Raw genomic sequence first — 27,513 nt, forward strand, 5'->3', positions numbered from 1 at the left:
CCCGGATACGCTTTCCATTAAAGCAACTAATACATCAAATATGGTGTTAAAACTGCATTCTGAAATGAAAAAAACGATGATTGTAACGAAAAATATTTCAATGTGTGGTTACTGAGCTTCGCAATCATTGATACTTTCTAATTGTGCATGGTAAAGGCATTTACATGCAATCACCAAATTTCTTAAAATAAATGATTACGTAAAAACATACAGAATAAAAAATAAATAGCACATGTTGTAAATGGGCTGTTTAGGTTTTTATGTTGGTAACGCCTCGTAGCGCTGTTTGAACGCTATTAAATTCATTGTTTGTTCTCTACCAAAATCATTCATTTGCTAACTATGCCTATAAGTAGTTAGTGCCTTCTATAGTTAGAATCTTTTACTTAGCTGGCAGTATTGGCGCTCGCTGTATTGCAGTAGTTCGACTAACGAAGATGTTTGTGAGGTAAGTGATTCAAGAAAGGTATGGGTTATTGTTAGTCAGGGCCATTCTTTTGTAGGCATTATTGAAAGCCAGATTGCGTAGCGTTAGAAAAAATATTGTGTGTCAGTTTAGTGATGATCAGAATAAGCAAAGAGAGAACTCTCTGAGTTCGTTCAGTTTTACTCAGCTGTCTTTGTACCAAATAACGTAGAAGTTTACCAGCACAGTCATTCGAAATTTTTCTAATGGGACGTTACAATGTACATCAGCTGGATTAACCTTAGCCCAATTGGAGCCCTAAACTTGAAAGAATCAAACAGTGACACATTTAGAAGCAGACAAGAAATTTGTTAAAATAAACATCCAGCTAAACACTATGCAGAGAAGGACATATATGACATCAATTAGATTAACACACATCCAAGTCTTCACATAGCGTTGACACACTGAACCTTACAGAATGGAACAGTATCAACCTGAAGTCTGTATTTCGAAACCTCATTTCTACCAGCACAGTAAATATTTGACGTATTGGAATGGCGAGAAGCTTCACAATTAAACGTGTCTATAGAACATAACAGTGCTTTGCAGCGCGTAAAATACATAGTTACAGACACAGGTAGATAAACAACAAGCCAAGGTGAACATCGACATGAACCAATAGGGGCAAACATGGAAAGAAGTTTCATATTGTACACGCAGGCCACTCATCTGTACGAAAGCTCCGCGCACTTATTAAACTCGTTTAGCAGGAACACTGGAACAGGCAAGACAAGCAACACTAACACAACCCAATGAAATAGAAAAACGCCATACGAATCACAATGGGCTCTGTATCAACGTCGCTCACATGCGTATAGCCGCAGTTGAGTACCATTCCAGTATGATGCCATTAGTTCAGAATCCATATCAACAGGAAACTGGGCACAGTACCCCATACACACAGCTGCGTGAAAGAGACAGGCCGTCAGCTTACACCCATTGCCAGCTAGTCCAAAGTATTCATTCGCTATGAACTAAAGACACTTACATTTGATTTTCGCGTCTTGGACTTGCTAGAGGAAAGACATAGTTCAGATTTTGTGGGCCACAAACGTCAGAAACACTTAGAATGTGGCGATCTAAGTGACAGGACCCGAAGAAAACGGGAATTTGAGGGCAGACACGGGAAGAAGATATTATGAGTTGCCATAGCAACCAGGCCTAACAAGATGTGAGAACTCTTTCAAGTAATTGTATTGAGTACAATAAACCAATGGAAGAATGTTGCGGGTGCAACGAAGCAAACTACGGGAGAAAGTAATAGCGAAAAAAAAAAAAAAAACCCATAGAATACCCCCACTTTTCGACTAAGAAAATTGGGTGTGTAGAGTAAGCAGTTTTCACACAGGTACATCCCGCGGATGCCGACGCAGTAACCAGCCACCGACGCCGACTGCACCATCTGATGCTCACCGGTGCTGACTCAGCACGCACTCGGCGACGACGACACCGAAAGCAACATTCGACGCCGCCGGCGCCTGTGCTGTCCACCGGCGCTGATTACACATCGTCACCAACGCAGCTAGAACTCTACGCCGGGTGAGAGAAAAACAATAGTTGTTTTGTAAAGTTGATGGAACTGTGAATGATAAACTGTTAGTGTAGTTATTGTACGCAGTGGTGAATTTTGTTTTAGATTATTACTAGGTCTAAAATCAGGGTAATTTCCAAGAATGATTGCCTATCGAAGTTGGAGGGCTCCAAACGATACATATCGAACGTGCTATAGTAAATCGATTATGGAAGTCTCGTGGCGGGCGTTTCGAGGATGTTTCAAGTTGTCACTACAGCAACGACAAAAGAAAAGCTTTACAGAGGCACTTGGAAATTCAAAGGAGACGACTTACCTTACTCGTCGTCGGTGTTATCGTCTCGTGAGAGTCCACATGATGTGTAAGCTGCAGGAGCAATTCCTTTTTTCCCGTACCCAGGGTAAACGTTGCCAATATTGCGCAGGAATATCGGCAGAGTGTCGCAAGCGTCGACTTTCATCTGCAAACGCAAGTTGTGAAAGTATAGGTACTGGAACAAATACAGTTCGTCCCTCTGTCCTGGACGCCCTTCTCTTTTTATGGTAGACTTGACAGACTTCCACATCGTTCTATATTCTGGGTATGGGCACTGGCGTCATCTGAAGAGACAAACTTCGCAGAGTGGTTCACGAATTCGTGCTCGAACCCTTCAGCTTTGAGAGTCTGGTACAACTGAAACCCGTCTGTGATGACGTTTGTTCCAGGCAGTATGAAATGTTTTATGAGACCCACTAAAGTCACCTTGTCTCGGGACAATACCCTCACAACAACACACGTGCGTGACTCCCTTACTATCCCACCAAAAACGCAGATATGATCTACTTCACTTTTAGAAGATCGTCCTCTCTGATCCTTTTGTCTAGCAATATGAGATTCGTCTACTTCCACTATTTTATTCGGTCCACCAATTGGCACATTGTCGTTTGTGACTATCACGTAGCACACTTCTCGGCAAAACCCGAAGTAGTCACGCAGGGTATTTGCCGATAACTCAGATTTTGATGCTGTGGCTTGCAACTTGTAATATCTAATCAAGCATGAGACAAGAATTACGCTCGTCTGAATTGATAATTTGGAGGACTCGAACTGAAACGCGTATGTATTTAGTACAGCGATGGCGAGCCATGACAGAATCTCTGACCACAGAGTTATTTATTGTTGCTAGTCTGCGCTTGACCGCGCGAGAGTTGAGTTGCATGTAGGGAGTCTGTAGTGGTAGTTGCTTGTGGCACTCAGTCAGTGCTAGTAGCGCGCGAGAGACAGTCGCAGTTGTGTGTGAGGAGTCGGCGGGCGTCGACATGGGACTCTGGTCAAGATTCAGGACAAGGTATATTTTTAAAATAAGGTAATGAAGCAGCATTGCGCTCATCTGATAATGTAATGCATCTTAAGTGTAATTAATTTGTTCAAGAATCGCCCCAATAATAATTTTGTTTTCAAACCAAGCAATTTAACAAAACAAACATTTTATTGAAAGAAAATTTCCCATGCATCTCCTTAAAGAAAAAATTTACTAAAGTCCAAAGAATTTTTGCGATGCATTTCCTCCAAGCTATAGCGAAAATAAGAGCAGATGCAGTTTTACTGAGGTAAGAATTTGAGTTTAATTAGGGCCTAAGATCGACATTTCGGTCTATTTGCGTTTTCATTGTCACTGAGATTTCATTATCATTGAATTGACTTTTCATTTTTTTGTGGGGAACTTACACATGGCTCAGATTGCTAGTTATCATTTATTGTCTTTGTCCATAAAATATTTTTATTGCTGGGAGGTTACACTTAGGTTCTATTCTCATTAACATTTAAATATTGTCATTCGAAATTTTGTGGGGAGCTTACACTTGGCGACACCCGGTCCAGGATCGTATTTCGTTGAGAATCTTCTGAAACGTAGCCAGATATCTGCTCTTAATTGCTTATTATTATTATTATTATTATTCGTTACAGTCAACTTTGGACTACGCTAAGCATCAGTCATTTCTTGTGCTTTTTCTTGCGTTCTTCCCAGTACTTCTTCATTTTTTCTGAGTGGGCTTCTTTACGTTCTTGCGACCAGGTTGTTCCCGTCTTCTTTGATTGCGTTCGGTCTTTGAATCCCTGTATTTTGTTGATGGCATTCCTATATTCCATTCTGTTGTAAACTGTCTCTGGTATAATGTTCATTTCTGCAATGTCTTCTTTTACTTCTTTCAGCCAGTTAATTTGTGTCTTTCTGCTTTCCATGTATTCCAGGATTTTCTTTGCCGTTCTTTCTGGTGCCATTCTTTTGACATGCCCATAGAAACTCAGTCTTCTCTTTTTAAAGGATGTTGTCAGTTTTTCAATTTTCTCGTATAACTCTTTATTGGATCGCAATTTATAATCCTGTCCATCCTTTTTAGGTCCTAAGATCTTTCTCAGTATTTTTCTCTCTTTTATTTCCAATTTCTCCAACAGACGTTTTCTGTTCAGTGGGATGCATTCAATCGCATACAAACTTTCTGGTTTTATTACCGCATTGTAGTGCCTGAGCTTGGCATTGATGGAGATCGACTTTTTATTGTATACATTTCGGCATAGCTGGTATGCCGTTTCCATCTTTATTGCTCTTTCCTGTAGTGAAACATTTGGTAACCCTGTCGGTGTAATCCATTCCCCTAGATACTTAAATTTATGAACTCTCTTAATTATTCCATATTTAGTTTGCAATGTCTGTGTTGGGTCTGTTTTGTCCTGTATCATCAGTTCTGTCTTTTCATACGATATTTGTAGACCTGTCTTCTCAGCGATCTCATGCAGCATTTCTATCTGAATCTTTGCTGTTTCGATGTCATCTGCCAATATTGCCATGTCATCAGCAAATGCCAGACATTCAATTTTTGTTTTATTTCTTCCTAACGTTATCCCATTTTTCACTCCAGCTTCTGCCATCTTCTTTCTCCATTCCCTGACCACTTTTTCAAGGACAATGTTAAACAACAGCGGGGAGAGCCCATCCCCTTGTCTAACACCTGTTCCAATTACAAACGGTTGTGACAATCTACCCAAAAACTTCACTTGCGATTTTGTTCCCGTAAGGGTTTCCTGGATTAGACTTTTGCTTTTATCATCAATCCCAAATTCTTCTAATGTGTTAATCAGAGTTGGTCTATCAATAGAATCATATGCTTTTTTGAAGTCTGTGAATGTAATTACTAGATTTTTCGATGTGCGTGCGCGAAGTTGTATTATGGAGAGTAGACTGAATATCTGTTCACTGCATGATCTTCCTTTTCTAAACCCAGCCTGATATTCACCCAGTTCTTTCTCTACCTGATTTTCAATCCTGTTTTGCAGTGCCTTGGATAGGATCTTATAGGCCACTGATAACAATGAGATACCTCTGTAGTTATTTGCATTTGTCTTGGTACCCTTCTTATGTAACGGATGAATCAATGCTGTCTTCCATTCCTCCGGAATCTTCTCTGTACTCCAAATCTCTTCAAACAGCGCCTCGAAATTATTTATTAAGTTTTCTCCTGCAATAATTTCTTAATTGCTTAAATATAATTAGCATTTGGCGCTACGCTTTTACTAATATTGTGACTTTCTTTCCTCAGATCATCGACAATTCGTTGCTCTGTTGTATTTGTGATTGTTGCTTTTTGCATTGTGCTTATTTCTTTTGTGAATAATTGTGACTATAGTAAAAATGCCGCGAAAGACTGTGAATAGTGTATCGCGAGGTATTATGAACGAAATTACCGACTTAAACAACGTGACCGATAGTAATTGTGACACGCAGTGTAATGATGACAATCCTGCGTTCACTGACAATCAGTGCGTTCCAACCACTAATGATGATTATTATCTTACTGATGAACAAACGAACTCAATTGTCTCCTCTGTTAATTTGACGACAATTGATGATGCGGGACGCCCTATTGTAATGAGCGCTGCCCAGCCTAACACCACCAGTTTACTAAATTCACTAGATGAACGCACAAAATTGTCTAATGAAAATGGACAGTATACTGAAAGTACGACGGATTTATTTAATTTCGAAACAGTGTCTGACAGTGTACATCCGACTGATAAACCTTTTTGTAAATTACAGAATGACCAAATGGTCACACAAAACGCGACAATTGTAAATACACCGTCAAATAGTACAGAGAATGGAGTAGGTAATGTTATTTTGGATCAAATTATGGCATTGTTGCTACAAACGAGTAAACAACTTAGTGAAGATCTCAAACAACAATTTAGTAAAGATTTCAAAACAACAGAGTGAAAAACAAGACAACCTTAGTAAAAAATTAGACAATCTTAATGAAAAACAAGACAAACAGAGTGAAAAATTAGACAACAATGATGAAAATCTCAAACAACTTAGTGAACAGGTCAAACAACAGAACGAAAAACAAGACAAGCTAAATGAAAAATTAGACAACAATTCCAGACAGCTTAGTGAACAAATTAGAGCCGTTGCCGCGCAGTGTCATGACACTAAGGAACAGTTACGCGAGGAAATTGAGGCTTCTTCAAAGAAAAGTAGCGAAGAAATTAGATCTGTTGCGCAAGAATTAAGGGATATGCAAACAGCTGCAACAGAAACACTTAGAGAGGAATTTAGCGGAGTCGCTAAACAATGCTCTGAAAAGGCTACACAATTACGCGACGAATTTAAAGTAATGACAGCAGAACTTTCGCGTACAATGGATGCTAAGATAGACGCGAAATTCGACCAACAGAACACTCAGATTGACGAACGTTTTAATCACCACATACAAAACAGTGATACGCGTTTCCGCAAATTTATTCAGGATCAAAGTAAAGTAAAACGTCAAGTAATGGAAACAATCACTGCACAGAGACAAGAAGACAAACGTAAAATGTTTGCGAAAGCAAAAAAATACGTAGACAACAATATTGCTACAGTGTCCGACAAAATTAATACCATCGAACAGCTGAACGCGCAATTACGTGATGAAATTTCTGATCTTAAATCAAAAACAGATACACACACAGCAGATATTCTGACAGTGCCAGACAGATTTGAACAATTAGAAATAACACAGGATTGTGATGTCATCAAAGCTGACGTTAAAAAATTGAACGAAACCCCACGTAAATTACAAAAACAGATTAATACTTCTGACACTAAAAGCGATGATCAGGTAAAAATACTGACTGAAAAATGTGATGAATTGGCCAGTCGTATTGACGCTATTGAAAGTAATAATGACAGCAAATCAGACGATACTTCACCAGTTTCATTTAATCAAACACCTGAATTTCAAAATCTACAGCTGACAATTAATGAGATCGATTCGTCTAATAACACGTTGCGTAGAAAATTGTCAAGTTTACAGAAAGAAGTAACAGAGATGAAAAATTTTTCAGTTAATAACACATCACAGCAGACGCCACTTTGCGAACATTTGTCAGACTCATGCAGTCCGTATAATTTAGGTAATCAACAGAGAGTATACAACTTAGATTCCGAACAGACACAGACAAATAGATTCTCTTACAATCATGAACCTGTTCCATCATACAGAGACGATAATTTTGATTACAAACATTTTCTGTCAGTGAGAAAATTTAAAGTGTTTAAAAATGACAGAACACAGATTCATCCGCTAGATTGGATACAACAATTTAGCTTTGATTTTTCACCGACTTGGCCTGTAACGCACAAACTTGAATTTATTTGCAGTTTTTTGGAAGGCGAACCGGCAGCTCGTATGAGACCGATCGCGAGACAATGTTATTCGATAGAAGAGTTTCAGAATGCTTTTCTGTCAGCGTACTGGTCGAAGACGACACAGTGTGGAATTAAAGATCAGTTAATTAGTTTACCAAATTATGAGAACACCAATTTTCCCAGTGTGACGCAATTTATTGAGCATATGGTCCAACAAAACCAGTATTTAAGTGAACCTTACAGTGAATCTGCATTTATTCAATTATGTATTTCTAAATTACCACGGTCATTAAGAGTTTCACTTCTAACGGGTCAGCAAAAGGAAAATATTTCAGCATTCAGAGATCTGTTACAGCTCTTGGAAGTACAACAATCTGATTATTCTTTTGTAAACAAAAATTTTTCATATAATAATCATGGCCCACAAACTTACAGTAATTACGATCAGTCACGTAATTTCAATAGTAAAAGTAACAGACGCTTAAGGAATGACAACTACCAGAACTTTAATAACAGACAAAATTCTAATTATCAATATCGTCAAAATTTTCAGCAACAGGAACCACATTTTAGTAACAATAGACGTTTTCCACCACAACAGCATGAAAGTCAGCCGGTTGGAATACCTAACCAACAATGGAATGCACAAGGTCAACCAGGCTTTAATGGTGCGCCGCGTGCACGTATAGTCCCAGGTACAACAAATAGTAACGCACGACAGTAGAGAAACAACTACGTACAGAAAACGCAGTATTTCAATTCTTATCGCAATGCACCATATAGGAATGACTATTACGACAGATGTAAAAATGATGAGCACAATTATCAGCGTACATATAACAACAGCCGGTCCTACCAGCAGCAAAATGATCAGCAAGAACCTATTCTCATGAATGAACCCGACAGTAGGTATCATCCAGAGCGTAATACGTCTGGAAGAAATAATAGAACAGTTGAAATAGTCGAAATGCCACAGAATCGTCCTGACAATAATAATACGTCAGATAGAATTTGACTAGATACTGTACAGGTCGCATCTTCCAGTGACACAAGCACTACTTTAGACACGCAGAATATTGTTCACGAAAATGTAATTACTTTTGACGATATCAGAGACACTCTTTTGCAGGAAAGAGCAGTTGTTCAGAAAATCATTTCACATCCTGTCATTGAAGTTAAAATTGGTTCATCGAAATTTTCAGCAGTAATCGATTCCGGATCACCTATGTCAGTTATAAATGAAGAAACTTTCAACGAATGTAACAAAGAGAATACGTATCCTACATTACCATTAGGCAAAACGAAAGTGAAAGGAGCAGTATCGAGTAAAGGTGTAGACGTTAAATTACAGACGCATTTATCATTTTGTATTGCAGGTCACACATTTCACTCAAATCTTTGGATTGTTCCTTTATTGAGAACAGACGTTATTTCAGGTACTAATTTTCTCGTACAACACGACGCAGTGGTTGATTTTCAAAATTCCTATTTAATGTTGAAGGATGAAAATGTGCAATTGGCTTTAGAGTTTCAGCATTCATTATATGCGGGAGAACAAACAATTAACCGCACAGAGGTCATTTCCGCAACACGTAACATACACTGTAATTCCACATTGTTCACGGATACGTACGTACATAACTATAACACTCCAGACGAAGCTGACTACGACGTAATGCAGATGATTTCCGATAAAGTTAAACAAAGCAGTGCAAATACAGACGACGAACGCATGCAACTACGCAAAATTCTTTTACAGCAAGCTCCAGTTTTTGACAACATTCCTGGTGCTATGTCCGGATTTATGTATGAATTTCAAGTCAAACAGCACGATACATTTAAAGCAAAGCATTATCCCATTCCATATATCCATAGAGAAAAGGTTAAAAAAGAATTGCAGGATATGCTTGAGCAAGGAATTATTGAACCGGCAATTAGTCCGTACATAAACCCGCTGCATATTGTTAAGAAAAAAGATGGCTCACTTCGCCTCGTACTTGATTCACGTCACATCAATGACATAATTATTAATGAAACAGATCGAACACAGACATTAGAGGAACTTCTACAGAAATTTCATGGTACGGCTATTTATTCCACACTAGATTTGAAATCGGTATTTAGGCAAATTCAGCCTCATCCGAATTGCAGAAAGTACACAGCTTTTCTCTATTTTGGTGACTGTTATCAATTTTGTAAATTACCGTTCGGCTTAACTATTTCTCCTGCAGCTTTTATTCGCGGTTTGAACACAATACTTCCGACAGAACTTAAGGACAGAATCACGACGTACGTAGATGACATTCTTATTGCAGAAGCTAACTGGACTGAACACAATCTGATTCTAGAACGAGTGTTACAAACTTTTCATGCTCAAGGACTCACAGTTAATCTCAGTAAATCGCATTTTGGCAAAACTTCTATAAAATATCTTCACATAATCCTCCATTATATCCCATTGTACCTGTTAAATTAAGACATATGGCCGCAGTAGATATTTTTGGTCCAGTTCCGAGAACTAACAGAGGTTTTTGCTACATCTTTGTCGCTGTTGAACTCACGCAAAGCTGCTGCTAAAACTGTTTCGAAAGCATTTGAAAAACATTTTCTATTTCATGTAGGGCTTGTGATGAAAGTAATTTCTGACAATGGATCACAATTTCGTTCTGCTTTATGGACACGCATGTTACGAGCTAGAAACATTTCTCCGATCTATATATCCAAGTACCATGCTTCCTCGAACCCCTGTGAACGATTAATGAAAGAAACTGGTAAACTGTGTAGAATATACTGCCACAAAAGACATATTGATTGGGACACACACATATTCTCATTCCAAGATGTAATAAATTCCATTCCAAATGAATCCACTATGCTATCTCCGTCTGTTATACTGAAAAATACTGAACCAGCTAACAAAATTAAAGAATTAGTAACATTTCCTACATCTCGTCGATTACGACACCACGAAATAATTGACATTGCGCTGAACAACATCAAACGTGCCGCAGAGCGCCGGAGAAGACAACAAAAACAGGTTTGTACACGCCGAGACTTTCACGTGGGACAGAAGATATTAGTACGTACACACTATTTATCCAGCAAAATAAAAGGTAAGTGCAGTAAATTTGAACTTCTATACGCAGGTCCATATGGGATTCGCAGCATTCCTCACCCCAATGCTGTACACGTCGAAACTTTGAGAACCAGAAAAAGCAAGGGGAACCACCATGTATACAATGTTAAACCCTTTATTGAATGAAACCACCTTATGATATAACATGCTATGATGCCATTAACTAATCTTTATGACCACTTATGCAATTATACTCACATGACTAATTACTGATGATTATCGCATTTTTTCTTGGCAAGTGCCTGGCAAGGTAAGGTTAGCAGGTCGCTTTTCTTGTCGTTACACATCAGACCGTGCATATTTTCCAGATGAATTTACACATTTTATGACCACTTATGCAATTATATTTATGTGACAACTTACTGATGATTGTATTTTTTCTTGGCAAGTGCTCGGCAAGATAAGGTTAGCAGGTCGTTTTACTTGTCGTTACACATCAGACCATGCACATTTTCCATTTTTTTTTTGCGTGTATGATTGTTTTCCTGTTTTGTTTGTATACATTATGAAATAGCTAAGACATAGCAAACACCAGTTGACTTTGACATTTTTGCTTTATGATATCTCAACATCGTGACTATTTTTACATTTTTTGCTGCTGCATTGTGATATTCTCTGTACATTTTTGCCTTAGAACGCTGTCTATGCTTTTGGCATATTACGTTTTCTGTCATGTTATGCTGTATGCTTAATTATGTTACCATAAACAGTCATTATTTAGTGAGTATATGATGTAAATGCAAGACATTAATCTCTGTTCATCATTTTCAGAAAGAAATAACTTGGAAATAAACAGAAACGGGAATTTCACCTACGGAATAAACGAAAGAAGATGCAATAACCTAATGAGGAAGAGTAAATGGATTAGGATTAACAAGCATTAACAAGAATATACTATACACATCGTAGAATAGCAGTCTTAACTAATTTTTTCTTTCAGAATACAAGGCGATTAATGCAAGCTGTCAGACAGAACTACACATCTTAGTTTTAGTTATGAAATATGCTAGAGATAAGGAATAGTTGTGTAATGAGTAATGAAGTGATTTTTTGCAGATGATAATGAATGCTGATGAATAATGATGAAGAATATGGTACTATGAATAATGAAGTTTTTCTTTACAGGTGATGATAATAATGGAGTTATGATAATATAAGTAATGAAGTGATGGATAATGAAGTTTTTTCTTTACAGATGAGGATATTGTTGCAGTTAATGTATTTATGCTATGTAGTTATTTAAATATATGTTGCAGTTCGCTTTGACAGCAGGTGTTAAATTGCATAGTATAATGACTGAAGGTTTTGGAAAGGACAGCTATGGAACACATTTTTTATACACATTTCACTACATTTTAATTCGAAGTTCACTACTTTTCAGCACAAAATGCATTTCTTCTTTCAGCTTAATAACCCATTTTTTATATATTTTTTGCAGGAGAAATTATTTATGAGATTAATGTGCTATAAGCAGTTGTTCATTAAATCTATGTCATTATACTCTACTTGTTTCATAACCTTGTTACCGCTGACTCATGACGAATGACGTTACACATTTTCATTTACAGGAACAAACCAGAAGCAAATTTTTTTTCTTTTTCTCTTCTTGCTTTCCCCTATAATTACCCCAAGCAATGCATTGCTAACATTTTGAATACAATATATGTCACTGGAAGAATTAAAAATGTTTTGTACTATTCAATACTTGCTGGCCAATTAGTGCCAATAATTTGTATAACTAAATGAATTATGTTAATACTTTGCCATTCATTAGCTCCTGTTTTCAATGATGACTTTTGATGTCTGTAAGTGGCCAATTAGTGCCAATAATTTGTATAACTAAATGAATTATGTTAATACTTTGCCATTCATTAGCTCCTGTTTACAATGATGACTTTTGATGTCTGTAAGTGGCCAATTAGGGCCAATAATTTGTATAACCAAATGAATTATGTTAATACTTTGCCATTCATTAGCTCCTGTTTTCAATGATGACTTTTGATGCCTGTAAGTGGCCAATTAGTGCCAATAATTTGTATAACTAAATAAATTATGTTAATACTATGCCATTCATTAGCTCCTGTTTTCAATGATGACTTTTGACGATTCTAACTGGCCGATAAGTGGCAATATTGATTGTAATCAGATGATTTATGAACATTATTCTGTAATACTAAATACATGGTACAGAAATGTTCAATAACTGGGCTATAAATGCCGCAAACTACTACTGTAATTCTCAATGAAGACTACTATGTGACTTAATGTCATTCACCTTCTGAGCTAACTACCCTGAATTACTGCAATATCCATTGGTCCTGTCCATCCTCATGATCGTGGAGCACTATATTTGGATTTTGCACTAATTCTACGTTGATGTGCCTTGTAAAGGCGTGGTGTTGACACGACCGGCTGTCCAGCACCGTGAGCGATGGAGACGTTATTATGGTCCCACTATTTGGTGTACTTCATGTACTGCCAAAATGATAACAGGGAATATTACTACGACATTTCAGTGTCTTGGATACGCTGATAAATACTTCTGGGAAAAGAACTGCAAATTGTCTCACTTGATGTTGTATTTCTGTGGAAAGATATGGACTTTCAGTGCAGCTGCGTGCAACCTAAAGTGCTACAACCATGATGCAATCCTTCCCATTCCTATCCTAACTCCTGTAACATAGTAAAAAAAAAAATTTTTTTTGCTAACATGATTTGTATTCATGACCTATACATTTTTTTATTTAATGATATGTTCTAAGCTACAGTACATGTGCACTTATGTCATGTGTTAATATGTTTTCTACTGAACTTCAGTGCCTGTGCACTTTTCTCATTTTTCAATATGATTTGTACTCATTCTGTATACATTTTGTGCTTTCCTGATATGTTCAATACTCCAGTGCTTATGCACTTATGTCACTTGTTACTCATTGTATATACATTTCCTCATTTGCTGGTATGTTCTGAACTGCAGTGCATGTGCACTCATGTCACTTGTCAACATGATTTTTTGCCGTCCTGTTTATTTGTTCTGAAAATGCTAAAGAGTTTTTCAGTGCGTGTGCATTTTTGTTATCTATCAAATAATTTGTATACACATTTTTCTGATTTGCTGATATGTTTTGTACTCACATTTTGTCATTGTCTAATATGTTTTGTACTTGAGGCATGTGCACCACATTTAATTCCTGTACTACATCTCAATATTCTGTAAATTGTAAAAGTTAATTAATTGAGAAAAATTTTGTTGCTCATGGCAAGTCGAAATGACTCACCATCGCTGCCAAATTTTTGCCCCCCCCCCAGTGGAGGGTTATGAAACGCGTATGTATTTAGTACAGCGACGGCGAGCCATGACAGAATCTCTGACCAGAGAGTTATTTATTGTTGCTAGTCTGCGCTTGACCGTGCGAGAGTTGAGTTGCATGTAGGGAGTCTGTAGTGGTAGTTGCTTGTGGCACTCAGTCAGTGCAAGTAGCGCGCGAGAGACAGTCGCAGTTGTGTGTGAGGAGTCGGCGGGCGTCGACATGGGACTCTGGTCAAGATTCAGGACGAGGTATATTTTTTAAATAAGGTAATGAAGCAGCATTGCGCTCATCTGATAATGTAATGCATCTTAAGTGTAATTAATTTGTTCAAGAATCGCCCCAATAATAATTTTGTTTTCAAACCAAGCATTTTAACAAAACAAACATTTTATTGAAAGAAAATTTCCCATGCATCTCCTTAAAGAAAAAATTTACTTAAGTCCAAAGAATTTTTGCGATGCATTTCCTCGAAGCTATGGCGAAAATAAGAGCAGATGCAGTTTTACTGAGGTAAGAATTTGAGTTTAATTAGGGCCTAAGATCGACATTTCGGTCTATTTGCGTTTTCATTGGCACTGAGATTTCATTATCATTGAATTGACTTTTCATTTTTTTGTGGGGAGCTTACACATGGCTCAGATTGCTAGTTATCATTTATTGTCTTTGTCCATAAAATATTTTTATTGCTGGGAGGTTACATTTAGGCTCTATTCTCATTAACATTTAAATATAGTCATTCGAAATTTTGTGGGGAGGTTACAGAACCACGTATTTTTCCAGATGCTGGTTCGCTTTCCGCAAAGTCCGTAATGAAATTGCAACGGAATCTCAGCCTCCACACTCCTCTTACGAAGTTTCACAGACTTCGCAGCACCACAGTCAACACAGTCCCTCCTTTCCTCGTCCTGCAGTGGTCCATATTTCCGGCAAAAATTCGAACATTTGTCTATGATGGAAATGCACAGAATTAAGAGTTTTCCATGTGAGGCAATCCGCTGAAGAAACTTGAGAAGCTGCACACATTACACTCGCTATCAAGAGAAACAGTGTCGATTTCCCAATGGAATCACAAACAATTATGGCGGGAATGTAATGTACACCAACTGAAGAAACAACGCAAATCTGATAAAAATGACGATCACACATAATTTATCATGACGCGCGCCACGAGACTTCCATAATCGATTTACTATCGCACGTTAGATATGTATCGTCCGGAGCCCTCCAATTTCGACAGGCAATCATTCTTGGAAATAACCAAAATCAGTAAGGCTAAGCATCAAGAACAGCAACTAGAAGAACCAGCCATGGCTATGACAGTGAATAAGGAAACGGTAGACTGGGCTGAGGTAGCAAATTTCATCAAACACTAAGTCTAAAGATAGACTCAGCAAGAACACAGTCAAATGCTCAAATTACAACTCTAAGTAAAAATTTAAATGCCGAAAATGCTTCCTTGAGAAATGAATTGAGTGCTAATTTAAGTGAAAAACTATAAGCACAAATTGTTGCGTTATGTGAAAAATTTGATGCTCAGAGTGAAATTTTAAGTAATCAAAGTTAAACCTTGAACAATGAAGCAGAAATTATAGTTTTATTAACTACTGAATTTCACGCGTTAAATAATAAGGTAGAAAATCTGAAGTTAGATTTAAAGATTGAACTTACTAGTTCCTTCAACACTCACGTCAATCAACTATTTACTGAATTTAAGCAGAGACGGGATGAGCAACTTCAAGATTTTACTAAAAAGTTAGAATTTGACGTTGAAGATAAATGTAACAATGTAGAAACGGAACTGAGCGGAAAACTAGGATCATTTCAAAGCGTCTGTAATGTTACGCTTGACGCTGTAAAACATGTTACACACATTAAAGGAGAGTGTTGAGAAACGGGACAAATAATTACCAATAGTTCAATCGAAAATTGCAGGTGTCAGTGCACGAGTTGACAGTTCTCGAGTAGCTAATATGGTCCCTGTCTCCCAGGGACATTAACGTTCCATGTTAACGGGCGGAGTGAAGACCACCGGATACCTAGTTGTTCTCGATGTTTCTTCTGTTCTATTTTTCCTGCACCGAACTCCCTTCAAATGTTAAACATAATTTTAGTCCATAGCCAACTTTGACATTATAAATGTAGGTAGTTTGGCCGGAACCATTTGAACTAATTAAGGATCGAGAAGCTACCGAGGGTATAATCTCCGGAAACATTTCGACGGTTGCTTTTTCCGAACTTAAAGATGCAAGCAAGGTTATGGACTACTTGTGCGAGGAATTCAAACTTGTCCATGACAAAGTATAAAATAGAATAACTTTACCTAATGTTGTGTTTTCTAGTAAAGTGGTAACTGTTTTGTTGTGGGGAGGTTTTCATACAAAATTTAATGAGATGTATTGGTCCGTAAGTAATCGAGTGAGGTTAATGTCAGCTCCATGGGATCCGGGCGGAATCACATCTGTCTCCCAGGGACGTTAACGGAGTGACGGCCGTCGGATCCCTAGTTATTTTCGGTGTTTCTTCTGTACTATTTTCTCCTGCACCGAACTCCCTTCAAATCTTAAACTATTATGTAACCTTTTTTTCAATTATTAAGCTATCCTATAATGTTAGTACGTAGGAGACCGTATATGACCAAAAGGTTGAGAGCAATTTAAGAGAATTACGGGTGAACAGTGATCTCTAGATATGAAGTGAAGCGAATAGAATTTTATATTAGTGGCAAGTATAATATGATCGTACTGTTTTAACCGAGTGATGTCGAGACGACATAAACTAAATAGAGGATTCTATGTGTGTATAAAAGTATGGTATAAACTGAATGGCTAAACAACTATGTTATCGTAGTGTATCAATTTCTATTTTTATAGAACATTTTGTGCCTTTTATGAGATGGGATGTATAAGGAACGGTTTATATTAGTTTTGGAAGGGGTGGGTAGTGTAAGTACAAGCACGACTAACACTAAACACACACCAAACCTTTCAGACAACCCTCACAGAAAATTGTCTCTGGTTCTTCACCATTTTCCGTTCCGTAGGGGTTTGCCAACTTATTTCACATGAGTAGAACGAAGAATCAGGCTGCACAAACACACATAAACATACACACAAAGAAAACTTACACACTAACAAGAAAATTACGGATTAGAAAACTGAAGCGATGTCCCAACCACCAAAGGGTGCATGGGGATAAAGTCAGATGTTCATCTCAGTAGATGCACAAATTACATTGTTGATATGTGACAGTTCTTCGTTGTTATTTCTTTTATCGCTCTCATATATATTTACATGCATATAAAGACAGGAAATTAACAATCAACGCTTGTGCCTAGAGAATCAGTAGCAGGAGAACTGGGACAATAAGTATAAAACAGGGATTGAAAGATTCACGTCTAAAATTGAGAAATAAGTAATGAGAATAGGCATATTCACTGTTATTGATAGAAAAGATATAGTGTTGAAAGATGAATCGTTTTCCTATGTGTCTTTACGGTACATGATAATTATGTATAAAATATCGCGTGTTGGAGCTATGGGGAGGGATATGTAGTGCTTCGTGAATTTCGGTGTAAGTTCTAGAGACACTCCGCTTTCCACCGTCTCAAACACCCGATATTTTAAGTACGAGGGTGAGAGAGTTGAGATGTGTCTACCTCGACGCCAGTGTCTGTGTGTGCAGGATGGACATGTATCGAGAGAATACTGCAATAGCGCCGGTCGGTCGGCGCGTACATGTGTTTGCCGGTCGCGCCGTTTGAGCTTTATGTCCAGTACAAGAGTCCAGCAAGCCTTATTCCTTTATGGTGTAACGACTGTATTTGTTGTGAACAAATGAATTATGTATTGAAATAAAGACACTTACATTTTATTTTCAGGTGCTGGACTTACTAGAAGAAAGAAGTGATTTTATAGTGGTTATTAAACCAAACATATTGTAATTGTATCTGTTAGTACCTAATGGTCCCAGACGGGGCTGGCTTGCGAGAGTTGAACGATTATGTGAAACTTCTGAAGTTGTTTTATTGTGGAGATGATAATATAACAAAGTTGAACAAAAATTATTCAGAGAGACAGAATCGTTTCAAGAGTAGAAAAGAGGTCTATTTTGAAATCCTTTTAACCAGCTATAGCCTTCGGGGAAGAAGAGTTTGTGAAGATCGAAGCAGCCGTCTGACCCGAGAAGAAGATCAGCTGCCCACAATACGTAAGTCAACTGCGAGAGACGTGTGAATCTTGCACCGCAGTACCACACCGTCTCATGTCGTCAGAAGCCGTTAGAACGTGAAGCAAGGGTGCTGATGCCCAGAAACGTTCTGACATGGCTCATATTTCTTTCATGTAATATTTGTTTTGCATATGTCTTACAGTGTTGTAGTTTATCGCACTTAACGCAGAATACTGTCTGAACAATTTGCAAGTGTTTTCAAGAATTTAGAAATATCACCGTATATTTTAATTTTTAAAATTTTTCTTATTTCTTTATGATTTATTTGAATCCCCAATAAAGTTTCGATCTACTAGATAGGTGCAGAAAGAGATTAATTTAATTATTTACAAAGATCAGGGGAAATGGATACCCAAATTCTGAAGAGTACAATTTGTTTGAAATTGAGATTGAAGAATTAGGTGATACTAAGATGTACTTCAGAACATTACCGATCAGTCTCCATCCTGCTGCATATCTTCAGATTCAAGCTTCCTATTGAACTCCTTTTAGTGCTTATTCGTTCATTGGTGAATGTATATCAATTATTTACAAAAGGACATCATCTACACACCATGAGTGGCACTTGAAACGTTTATTTTCCGTACCGGCTTCGGTTGTATTACCCATCGTCAGTGGCATCTGATACAGAGGAGCAAACAACTGCATGTACATCAGTTTCTACAACATGACAGCAGTATATATAGTATCAGAAATATGAGTCTACTAACATATATTTTTTCTAAACTCATTACTTGCATGTCATTTAATATGACAGGATAGAATATCCATCCTGCCAATTACTACCCAGGCTGTAGTGTACATTATTGCTGTCAGATCTTAGGCAGGGACAATTCTTGATCATGTCTGATATATCAGTCAAATAGAGTGAACATGACACTGTCAGGTTAAAGAGTGCCTGTCTTTTGCTATTTGTAAGACCATGTTTATATACATCTGTGCCACGCATTCGTATGTGTGAGATAAAATCTTTGGGCAATTGGTACATGAAGGTAAAATATACGAAAGGCAAGAAATTGCAAAATAATTAAAAACATTACCTCAAATAGACGACTTTACAAGCAAGATATGGAGAGACTTCGAACCAAACACAGATGAAATTTTATATATACGTCTTACTCCCTAACTACGCTCTCTCATTACGTATGTTGTCCGGATATCTCACCATATACTTGTATATTTCAATTTTTCTAGAATGTTTAATAACCTGCTATTGCCTGCGTTATGTAGAATGGAATTGTTTCTTGTTAATTTCATCAGCAGAATGCTTGTATTATTCTAAATGGGCGCTGAATTCTGAGGGAAAGGCATCATTAATATTAATATGTTTTCTAAATCTCGTTTTGAAGTTTCAACCTATCTGCCTGACATAAAATGTATCATATTCACTACATTTTGTTTTATATGCGCCAGACATGTTGTATTTCTCACTCGTATCTATATTGTGTATAAGACGAGATCTTATTTTCTCTCTGTCATAAATCCATTTTCCAGACTAGTTTTTCTAAACATACGACTTATTTTGTCGGAAATGTGACCCCAGTATGGTACTACATACTGAAAGGAACACTCAAACAAGCTAAAATATAATAAGATGTTGAAATGGTGGTAAAATTATTTGAGATTCCACTTTTCCGCATTAGCTGTTTTACTGTAGTCGTTCAGAGACTGGTACAACCAGTTTCGTATCATGCAGATATGTCCTAAGGCGTTTTTCTGAGTTGAAAAATCTATACAAGACTTATACAAGCCATACTACTGACTTAATAAGTTCATTATTGTTAATACTAAAAAATTAAAATCATGGAATGCGAATTAATAACGAAAGAAATGAAGCGCTATCATAAAATTACTTACAAGTTCTAACATCCCATGTTATCCAAACGGGAAAATGCGTGTTCCAAGGTGCGGTGAGGAGCAGTAACTGGAGTAACCGCCAACAGTAGTCATACTAAATAAAACCAGTTGTCCCTGCTAAATTACGTTTGGAGAGCGTCAAATGTCCCTAAAACAAAAATTTTATAAAAGTGACTGTGAGGAAGGTCCAACGGGCGCTCTAAACAGATTCAAATGAAATAATAATTAAAACAATAATGTCGGACTCAAATGTGGTATGTGAAACGGCATAAATTGTGGAACGTCTGAATTTTGAGATGACAGTGGCAGACACACCTGTTCCAATCACCCTTGTTTTGACAATACATAATAGCCACAGAAATGGTAAGTGTGTCCCTAAAACGAAAGTCTGTATGAGACGAAATTTCTCACCATCCTAAATAACACGAAGGAAACAGGACCTAAGCACGGAACCAGGTGATGTTATACGTGTGTGTGTGTGTGTGTGTGTGTGTGTGTGTGTGTGTGTGAGGAATGAACATTTATTCAGCGTAGTAATAGCGCTGTCACAATTGGCTTCCTGCCTTAAAAGACGAATTAATCTCTGTGGCGCACATAAGGAGTACCAGTAACAGCAGAATACTAAACAGTGTAAACCGGCGCCGTGCGCAGATGACAACAAGAGTGCTAGGCGTGGGTGCCATCTGCCACTGAGTTTTCGGACAGATGTATACATCTGTGTTGCCTTAGACAACGGTAAAAACATTAAACAGTGTGCTAATACACCATTGCATAGAAGCACTTGCTATTATGTGAAATACAAATATAATAAAAAGAGTATGACGTAAACTGATAGAACATAACTGAAAGATAAGGGTGAGATGGAGGGGGGGGGGGGGGGGGAGAAGGAGGAATGATAGCTGGAATGGAAAAAAGAAAGGAAAAAATAGGGAAGGGGAATAAAGGAGGAGAAGGGAGAGTGGTATTGGAAAAAGGACATGGGTGAATGAGAAGACAGAATATGATGGGTTATAACAAGAATAAGTAAAATTATACAGCGACCCCATGATAAAAGTTAGCAGAAAGTCCCTAACAATCCAAAGTCACAAAAAGACTGCGATTTTTGAGATCTGTTCGATTTTTTAGAGGTTGTGAATGTTTGTACTTACTAATTCTCACAATATGTACCTCCTCTAAGATATTCCGCATGACTCCTTTGCTTTCCCTAAGTAAGACCTCCAAATTGTGTTCTATATGTTTAACCGAATGACGACTATCCCTTGGGTGCGTTGCCAAGGTAGACCCGGAATTGTTGAAATAAAAATTTTCTCTCCACCGTGTCTCATGATCGTTTCCTGTCTGCCCTATATAAGTACAATAAAATAGCTAACGTGCCCAACTTGACTCTCAGTTAGGTTTACCACCATCTCTGCATCTGAATTTACTGTAATTTGTTTGAGTGTTCGTTTCAGTGTGTATCATTGCTTTAGCTGTGAATACTTATTGGATTTCTGTCAGTGTGCTAAGGCTATATGCTTCTATTTTTCTACTTGTTCTTTTTTTTCCTACTGTGGCATGATTCCTATACTTAGCACGTTCTTCCAGTTCTTTTGTGTACAATTTCGTAACTACTTATGGTTCATTGTCGCGTTACCTTGGCTCTGAGCACTATGGGACTTAACATCCATGGTCATCAGTCCCCTAGAACTTAGAACTACTTAAACCTAACTAACCTAAGGACATCACACAACACCCAGTCATCACGAGGCAGAGAAAATCCCTGACCCCGCCGGGAATCGAACCCGGGAACCCGGGCGTGGGAAGCGAGAACGCTACCGCACGACCACGAGCTGCGGACGCGCGTTACCTTCTCCAGTGTATATAATTCAGCATTAATATTCTCCATATTTAAAAAGCATTTCATTAGCCTGTCTGTTGTTGAGTGGAAGTAAGCCTCTCTCTGCGATCGTGAGTGACAAGCATTGCTGTGAATTATGTAGTTAGATGTAATGAGTTTCCAGAATATGTTTTTCTGTTGTATTAACTGACACACAACTCACTGCTTTAGAGATACACAATGTAAGTAGATTTATACTTCAGGTATTATATATACAGTTGTCATGTTGTAGAAACTGATGCGCATACAGTTGTTTGTTCCTCTACTGCAGGCACCCCTGGTGATGGGCTACACACACGAATAACGGTTGGCAAATAAACCTTTCAAGTTCAGCTCATGGTGTTTAGAAGAAGTCCCTTAATAAATATCTGAAAGCTGACACATACTTCAGTAAAAACAGCTATGAAATTATTTTTGTTGTATGAGGTCCCTTGCAAGATAAACACATTTTGTGGAAACGAATATATAACAGCTTAAAAGAAATTATATCTGCCTGCCAATAGAATTCCAGATTTGTTTCATCATTATTTGTTTTGTTAAATGCTGTGTGTGTGTGGGGGGGGGGGGGGGGGAGGGAGGGGCTGGGAGGTCGTGATGTGATTTCATAATTAGTTATTTGATAGCGAAGTATCTTCTTTAATGAAGGAAATAGCGAAATATAACAATGTGATGGTGTAGACTGCATGAAAGAAACTGAAACAGAGACCAACAGGACGGATTTAGGATCCCTACAAACAGCATCAGTATTAACACCAAAATCCTCCCTGAAGAACTGATACATGGGTACCTCCTAGTAGTATGGACTGCTTTGTTTGTAAACTAGTTTCCCACGAATTTTGTTTTATCAGGTCTATCGATGCCTGCCATTTTTAACATTTATTGGTCACTATTGACCATCTATATTCATAAAAATCTGCAGCGCTTAGGCAATAAACTTTCTGTAGGCCATAAAAGAAACACTTCTGCGAACCAAAGCAAAGGGGAGCAAAGAGAATCATTTAAAGATACTGAAAATCATCAGTGTTACCAGTTACAATATATCCCAAACAGAATCTATGGAAGCAAAGGTTTTTAACTTATTTTGCCTAGTACTAATGGTACTCTGTAATTTAAATACCGGGGCAGAGGCAGCATTTACTCTAAAAGTTTTCATTCTAAAATCAGTAAAAATTATCTTAATGTAATATAGGGGTTTGGTCCAAGAACACTTCACTTGCCAAGACTGTGTCAAGCAGGGTGCAGTGACGAGCATCAGATTCCGGTCGAGAACGGTAAGAAAACATTATTCACAATGACATAATTTTTCTTGAGAAATACCGAATTGCCTTCCTTGGGCGCTTATAACTCAGTCAGGCCAGCGATGTGTAGTAGCAGACACGCGTCTGGATGGCGGTACTGGTGTCTAGTAGACGGCTCGTTACGTCATGGCCTACCGATGCCACATAGTGCGGAGGCTGGCATGAACAGCGCGGCCAGTGGTGGACGACGATGGACTGCAGCAACTCTGCGAGCTGATCTCTGAAGCACGCTCGTTGGCATTGAAGATGTGCGCCCAGGAGACTCGCTCTCCAGCCCAGCATGAAGTACTCATTGCTGTGTAGAGAGTGACCAGTTTATTTCAGAATGCAGAAGCCGGCAGCATCAGTGCCAGATGTGGGAATGGGGCAAGTGGCGACAGCAGTTCCCCCTCAAGATGGCCGATGGCGAACTGCTTCTTGGCTCCAATGGTGAATCCTCGAAAAGGCCAGCTGTTTGCTAGCAGTCTCGACACCCCATCAGTGATGACCAGGACGTTGGCACTGCGGTGTGTAACGCCACAGTCTCTCTAGCTAAGGTTGCGGCTTCATAGGTGATCGATAACCACTAGGTGCCCAGAAGGTCGACTATCTTAGCCTTACTCCTGCACAGAACAGCTGAAACTGAGATTACTGATAAAAAAAGAGGGCGTAGCATTTATGGAGGCGCGTCTGTGCGCTCTTCTGAGGTGGAGGTATCAACAAATTCATGCGTTTTAGTTTTCTCATTTGGCAGCTCCCCTGGTGACTTTACACTTACATCTACATCTACATGACTACTCTGCAATTCACATTTAAGTGCCTGGCAGAGGGTTCGACGAATCACAATCATACCATCTCTCTACCATTCCACTCCCGAACAGCGCGCGGGAAAAACGAACACCTAAACCTTTCTGTTCGAGCTCTGATGTCTCTTATTTTATTTTGATGATCATTCCTACCTATGTAGGTTGGGTTCAACAAAATATTTTCGCATTCGGAAGAGAAAGTTGGTGATAGAAATTTTGTAAGTAGATCTTGCCGCGACGAAAAACGTCTTTGCTTTAATGACTTCCATCCCAATTCGCGTATCATATCTGCCACACTCTCTCCCCTACTACGTGATAATACAAAACGAGCTGCCCTTTTTTGCATCCTTTCGATGTCCTCCGTCAATCCCACCTGGTAAGGATCTCACACCGCGAAGCAATATTCTGACAGAGGACGAACGAGTGTAGTGTAAACTGTCTCTTTAGTGGACTTGTTGCATCTTCTAAGTGTCCTGCCAATGAAACGCAACCTTTGGCTCGCCTTCCCCACAATATTATGTGGTCTTTCCAACTGAAGTTGTTCGTAATTTTAACACCCAGGTACTTAGTTGAATTGACAGTCTTGAGAATTGTACTATTTATCGAGTAATCGAATTCCAACGGATTTCTTTTGGAACTCATGTGGATCACCTCACACTTTTCGTTATTTGGCTTCGACTGCCACCTGCCACACCATACAGCAATCTTTTCTAAATCGCTTTGCAACTAATACTGGTCTTCGAATGACCTTACTAGACGGTAAATTACAGCATCATTTGCGAACAACCTAAGAGAACTGCTCAGATTGTCACCCATGTCATTTATATAGATCAGGAACAGCAGAGGTCCCAGGACGATTCCCTGGCGAACACCTGATATCACTTAAGTTTTACTCGATGATTTGCCGTCTATTACTACGAACTGCGACCTTCCTGACAGGAAATCACGAATCCAGTCGCACAACTGAGCGATACCCCATAGGCCCGCAGCATGATTAGAAGTCGCTTGTGAGGAACGGTGTCAAAAGCTTTCCGGAAATCTAGAAATAAGGAATCAACTTGAGATCCCCTGTCGATAACGGCCATTACTTCGTGCGAATAAAGAGCTAGCTGCGTTGCACAAAAACGATGATTTCTGAAACCATGCTGATTACATATCAATAGATCGTTCCCTTCGAGGTGATTCATAATGTTTGAATACAGTATATGCTCCAAAACCCTACTGCAAACCGACGTCAATGATATAGGTCTGTAGTTAGATGGATTACTCCTACTACCCTTCTTAAACACTGGTGCGACCTGCGCAATTTTCCAATCTGTAGGTACAGATCTATCGGTGAGCGAGCGGTTGTATATGAGTGCTAAGTAGGGAGCTATTGTATCAGCGTAATCTGAAAGGAACCTAATCGGTATACAATCTGGACCTGAAGACTTGCTCGTATCAAGCGATTTGAGTTGCTTCGCAACCCCTAAGGTATCTACTTCTAAGAAACTCATGCTAGCAGCTGTTCGTGTTTCAAATTCTGGAATATTCCATTCATCTTCCCTGGCGAAGGAATTTCGGAAAACTGCGTTCAATAACTCCGCTTTAGCGGCACAGTCGTCGGTAAGAGTACCATCGGCACTGCGCAGCGAAGGTATTGACTGCGTCTTGCAGCTTGTGTACTTTACATACGACCAGAATTTCTTCGGATTTTCTACCAAATTTCGAGACAATGTTTGGTTGTGGAACCTATTAAAGGCATCTCGCATTGAAGTCCGTGCCAAATTTCGCGCGTCTGTAAATTTCAGCCAATCTTCGGGATTTCGCGTTCTTCTGAAGTTCGCCTGCTTTTTCCGTTGCCTCTACAACAGCGTTCGGACCTGTTTTGTGTACCATGGCGGATCAGTTCCATTTCATGAGGTTCCAATTTATGAGGTATGAGTCTCTCAATTGCTGTTGCTACTATATCTTTGAATTTGAGCCACATCTCGTGTACATTTGCATAGTCAGTTCGGAAGGAATGGAGATTGTCTCTTAGGAAGGCTTCTAGTGACACTTTATCCGCTTTTTTAAATAAAATTATTTTGCGCCTGTTTCTGGGGGATTTGGAAGCCTAGCTACAACGACCTTGTGTTCACTAATCCCTGTATCAGTCATGATGCTCTCTATCAACTCTGGATAGTTTGTGGCTAAGAGGTCATGCGTGTTTTCGCAACCATTTACAATTCGCGTGGGTTCGTGGACTAACTGCTCGAAATAATTTTCGGAGAAAGCATTTAGGACAATCTCGGAAGATGTTTTCTGCCTACCACCGGTTTTGAACAAGTATTTTTGCCAACATATTGAGGGAAGGTTGAAGTCCCCACCAACTATAACCGTATGAGTGGGGTATTTATTTGTTACGAGACTCAAATTTTCTCTGAACTGTTCCGCAACTATATCATCGGGGTCTGGGCGCCGGTAGAAGGAGCCAATTATTAAATTAGTTCGGCTGTTAAGTATAACCTCCACCCATACCAATTCGCACGGAGTATCTACTTCTACTTCACTACAAGATAAACCACTACTGACAGACACAAACACTCCACCACCAATTCTGCCTAATCTATATTTCTTGAACACCGTCTGAGACTTCGTAAAAATTTCTGCAGAACTTATTTCAGGCTTTAGCCAGCTTTCTGTACCTATAACGATTTCAGCTTCTGTGCTTTCAATTAGCGCTTGAAGCTCAGGGACTTTCCCAGCACAACTACAACAATTTACAACTACAATTCCGACTGTTCCTTGATTCAAGCACGGCCTGTATTTGCCATGCACCCTTTGAGATTGCAGTCCACCCCGTACTTTCCCGAGGCCTTCTAACCTAAAAAACCGGCCAGTCCACGCCACACAGTCTCCGCTACCCGTGTAGCCGCCAGCTGAGTGTAGTGAACCCCTGACCTATTCAGCGGAACCCGAAAGCCCACCACCCTATGGCGCAAGTCAAGGAATCTGCAGCCAACACAATCGCAAAACCGTCTGAGCCTCTGATTCACACCCTCCACCCAGCTCTGCACCAAAGGTACGCAGTCGGTTCTGTCAACGATGCTGCAGATGGTGAGATCTGCCTTCATCTCGTAAGCAAGACCGGCAGCCTTCACCAAATCAGATAGCCGCTGGAATCCAGAGAGAATTTCCTCAGATCCAAAGCGACACACGTCATTAGTGCCGACATGTGCCACCACCTCCAGCTGACTGCACCCTGTGCTCGTCATGGCATCCGGAAGGACCCTTTCCACATCAGGAATGACTCCACCCGGAATGCACACGGAGTGCACACTGTATTTCTTCCCCTCCTTAGCCGCCATATCCCTGAGGGGCCCCATTACGCGC

This window comes from Schistocerca serialis, chromosome 5, assembly GCF_023864345.2.
Source record: "Schistocerca serialis cubense isolate TAMUIC-IGC-003099 chromosome 5, iqSchSeri2.2, whole genome shotgun sequence".
Taxonomy (NCBI): Eukaryota; Metazoa; Arthropoda; class Insecta; order Orthoptera; family Acrididae; genus Schistocerca; species Schistocerca serialis.